At 24.7% G+C, this 5058-nt stretch overlaps 1 long non-coding RNA gene across 1 annotated transcript in view; it reads left to right on the forward strand.

Moving 5' to 3' along the window:
- LOC117180396 overlaps positions 1-833 on the forward strand; it is a 12491-nt gene extending 11658 nt beyond the window's left edge. Inside the window, exon 2 of the long non-coding RNA XR_004468040.1 lies at positions 498-833. This is a non-coding gene — a long non-coding RNA (uncharacterized LOC117180396). The remainder of the gene's footprint in view (positions 1-497) is intronic.
- Positions 834-5058: the final 4225 nt, after the last annotated feature.

Below are 5058 nucleotides of genomic sequence, written 5' to 3' on the forward strand. Positions count from 1 at the left end.
ATTTACATTAAGTAACTTAAATATTTATATGAAAAGAAAAAAGATTGAAAGAGCATTTAGTGTTACATCGAAGTATTATTTATTTCTAGTCAATACAATTTATCTTGAAAAAACCTTTTTTCATTTAGAAAATGTTTATTATGTTTTTAATCATAATACAAAAATGTTACATAATATAAAAGTTCTTTGAAATGTACATTTATATGACTATTATTATTATTTACTTCCTACAAATGAGCCGACTTTGAATTTTTATAATTTTTTTCTTTCAACTCCATCTTTTTGAACCACACAAGAAAAATTGTGTAAATATGCAGACAAATTTGTGTGATTCTACGGAAATTCATTTTTACAATAAGTCTAATAATATTCAAAAAGCGTTTATTATTTAAGAAATTTATTGCAATTAAAAAACATGCTATAAAATGTGTGTCCACATACAAAGTGGCGGTAATGTAACTTGCAAAAATGATAACAAAATGTGCTTTAAATTGCAGGCCGCTCGCAACAGTGGGAGAAGTAAAAGAAGAAGCACCACACCACTTTAAAAGCTTTCATGGAATAACAGACAGAAAAACTAAAATAAAGAAAAATATTTGAATATCTTTCCATATCAGATGTAGAAAAATACTGTTAGATGATATTAGGTTCCGTATAAAATATGTAAATGGATTAATAACTTTGCGAGTAATTTCAAAAATAATTTTGCAAATCATTCGAGGTATTGAACTTCTATTATGATTTTATGATGAAAAAAATATAGAACGTTGCAGATTAGGATGGTAATTTTAAAGTTTTCGTAGAATAACAGAAATAAAGAACGATATTTAAAATATTAAACATTTCTTTTCCTGCCTTTCTCAGCTCTAAAACAAAAAAAAGATACAGCTACATGTGACCTACAGTGAAGATAACAAAAAGCGATTTACAATTCACGAATATTGATGAGAAATATTATTATAAAGTTTCTGCAAAAAGACCTTTAAATAGGAAAAAACTTTATTTACATGAAGTTTTCCGTATTCCAAATTATAATAAATGTATATGTTTATACATACACTTTTAAACGAAGATTCATTTCTTTCAGGGTCTCAATATGCTGAATTTACTTTGGACACTTTCGTTTTAAAAATAATCAGGGTTATTATTTTAGTTATTAAAATTATAATTTTTTTTATGATCTATCGAAAACTAAATTACTTACGAGTATTCAAAATTAAATATTTTCAGCTACAAAGGAATCCGCAAATAACGTCATGGTCTTAAAATTTCAAAGCAGTCAAATAATTTGATGCTAAATTAAGACTTGAAAGATTGAAGGCTTTCGAATGTTGATGTATTTATACAGGGAAATTGGATCTTTTAGTCATGTTCAACTATTTATAATATTTATTTTCGACAAATTAAAATTTCAAAATTTATTTATGAAAAATATGAAATTACTTTTTTATTATTTTTAAATACTTTTTTTTAAGGTCTGGTGTCGCCAAGTCACTTTCTTGTTAAATGGAAAAAATTTCAAGTGTGGGCCATCCATGAACTATGTTACCAATTATCAATTTTAATACTTACATTTTAAATGCCTAAGATTTCAAGCCAAAATATATTTGATTTTCAACGAAATAGCTGAATTTTTAACAAAAAAAAAAAAAACAAACAAACAAACAAAAAACGAATCAGCAAAAAAAAATTGTCAATCAAACAGTTGCATTAACAACCGAATAGATAAACTTTTCAGCAAAAGAGATGAGTTTAAAAAAAAATAGTTATTTCACCTCAGAAGGATGAAAATGTTTTTTTTTAAGATTTGATTGAAAATAAATTTTTTTATTTCAACATTAATCTATTCCATTTTTGGTTGATAATTTATCTTTTCCAGTTAAAATTTCAAATTTAGATTTCAAGTTTAGATCTTTAGTTCAAAAATGATCGTTTTTAGTTGAAAATTCGGCTATTAAATGTTGCAATCAACATTTACCTTTGTGGTTGAAAATTCAACTACTTCGCTGAACAAGTTTTATTATAGTTTATTTTGGTTCAAATTTGACATGCTGTTGTTGAAATTTCAACTGTTTAGTTAAAAATAAATTTGTTTCGAATGAGAAATCCATTATTTTGCTGAAAACTCGCCTTTTTTATTTGAATTCGATTGTTTTTTTTTTAATTTAAAATTCATATCTTTTTTATTTGAATATCAATGATTACATTTTTCTATGGAAATTCATTTTTTATTGAAAATTCAACAACTTGATTCAAAAATCCGTTCCTTTTTAAAATTTGATATTTTGTTGTTGTTGAAGATTCATCATTTTAGTTGAAAATTAATCTTTTTGTTTGAAAAACAAATTTTTCATTTTTAAGTTTGACTTAAGTTTCTGATGCTCTTACACACTAAGCTACGCGAGAGACAAGAGGTTAAAAATTCGCCTTTTTGGTTGAATTTTACTGTTTTTTTTTTATTACAATAAAAATCTTTTTAGTTGAAAATTCATCCCTTTGGTTGAAATTTAATTTTTTCAACTAGAAATTTCATTGTTCCATTTTTGGTTGAACATTTATGTTTTTGATTAGAAAATGTAACTATTTGGTTAAAAATTGAACTATATTGTTGAAAATTTAATTAATTTTTTAAAGTTACCTGTTTTGGACTAAAATTAAACTGTTTTATTAAACATTCTTCTTTTTTCGGAAAAAAATTCGTCCCTTTGTATCAAAAATTCAGTTATCTTCTAAAATATAATAAATAAAAGAATAATAAATTTTTGAAGTACGAATAATTCTGATCCCCTTTTCTTTGCGAAAAGGGTTGAACATTTATGTTTTTGATTAGAAAATGTAACTATTTGATTAAAAATTGAATTATATTGTTGAAAATTTAATTTATTTTTTTTAAGTTACCTGTTTTGGTCTAAAATTAAACTGTCCCTAATTGGAAAATTAAAAATAAAATTCCCACATCACTGTAAAAATTCCGAAATTATAACATTGCAATGTTATAATTTCGGAATTTTTACAGTGATGTGGGAATTTTATTTTTCGGAAAAAGCGACTGAAAAATCCCGAAAAATAAAATTCCTGACACTGTAAAATTCGTACATTGAAAAATAACCAATAATAAAATTCCCGAAATTATAAAATTCTCGAAATATAAAAGTCGAATTGGAAAATTCACGAAAAATAGAATAAATAAAATTCCTGACAATAAGATATTACTGAATTTTTAAAATCCCCAAAGAAAATGCCTGAATCATAAAATATCCGAACTAGAAAATTTCTGAATTTAAACAATTTAAAAAATTGTTTATTAAATATTAATTATTTGTTGAAAAGACAATAATCGAATATATATTTCTGGATGAAAAAAATTGTTTGAAAATGTGCATAGTATTCGAAAAAAACAAAAAAGTTCTGAAAAATCGAATTTTTTATCGGGATTTTTCATTCATCCCTTTCGGAATTTTTGTCAGTGGTCCCATATTTTTATACCTCCTCTTAAAATGATGTAATTATTTAAAATAAAAAGTTAACATTTGAAAACATTTCAAAATCATCAAAAGTATCTATTCTCTTTTAAATTATTTCAAATCTTTTAAAATTATTTAAAAAATTTTTCGGAACTTTTAAATGTCTTTTAGACTGATTTCCATTTTTCCTAACATGTTTGTAAAATCGTTCACACAAAATTGTTTTAAGAGCTTCCAGATTTTTACTAATATTGTAAATCTTTTGAAATGTTTTGAAATATTTTTAAACATTCTCTTTGAGTTCTGTACTTTTTCAAAATAAAAAATAATTTTAAATCTACCCATAAATTTTTATTGTTTTCCTAGTATTTCAAAATTTTTGAGGAGCTCCAAATTTTGTTCTTTTCTTTGTAACATTCAGAAACCTCCAGCTTATTTGATTTTTTTTCTAAATTAATGCTTATTTAACTGTTCTTTAAGAATCAAAATGAAATACTTTTACCTTCGAAATACAAATAAAAAATTAAACAATTATAATCGTAACATTCCAAGTTTAAATTTGTCACTCTGAAATTGTGACAATTCATTTTCAAATTGTTTACTATTGAAAATTGTTTTTTTTTTATTTACAAACCAAATAGATTAAAAATGGAATATTTTATACTGAAATAATACTTCAAAAAGATTTTGAAATTGAATAAAGGCGTTCATTTAAGAAGACATTAATTCGAACTTTACACTTGTGTCACTACTAAGGCTTTGCAATTAAATTAGTTCAAATTTTACCGTTAAAATATGTAAATTATATCATTTTGAACCGATCTAGAATCATCTTATACAATCAATCACTGTTTAGTTTTTAATACTCGAACTGCAGTTCAATTTTCAAATTTACTTTCATTTTCTGATTTGTCCCGGTCGCGAGTCTAGATTAATATTTAAAACAACCCTCATTTTTTTGAAATTGTGATTTTTCGGTTGTAACTTACTGGACAATAATTTTATTCTTTGAAAGATTTTCTACAAATCTTGTTGATAATTTCTACATTCTCATCAAAAATGAGAAGGTATTACTTTTTTATGAAAAATAACTTTTCCGAATTTTATCAAATGTCGACATTTTGAGGCCCCGTGAGTCAGAAAAACAAGTTTTTACGTCGGAGTCTGTTTGTCTGTTCGGCGTCGTCGTTGTTGTTGTCTGTATACCGGATAATTTTCGAAAGCCTAGTCCGATTGGATTGGGCTTTGACACAGTGTTCGAGAGACAAAAAAGAAAGATCGAGTTCGCTAAACAGCCATTTTTGATAAAAATCCAAAAAGTTGAAGCTTTTTCAAAATTTTTGAGACCACCTTTTTCAAAATTTGAAAATTTTATCGACAGCTATTTATGGTACAAAAAAATATGAACAATTTATCCTGACAACTTTTTTTGATAAAATCAAACTTACCAAAGTTAAAGGATTTTTTATAACAAACATTTTTATTCAATTAAATGTTTGCAATAAAAGTGTTTCGAAGAGATTTTTTAAAAATCTTTCGGGGAATAAAATTAGTATTTATAGGTCGACAAAGGTTTGTTTTCTTTACCAAATTT

This window comes from Belonocnema kinseyi, chromosome 9 (assembly GCF_010883055.1).
Source record: "Belonocnema kinseyi isolate 2016_QV_RU_SX_M_011 chromosome 9, B_treatae_v1, whole genome shotgun sequence".
In the NCBI taxonomy this organism is placed as follows: Eukaryota; Metazoa; Arthropoda; class Insecta; order Hymenoptera; family Cynipidae; genus Belonocnema; species Belonocnema kinseyi.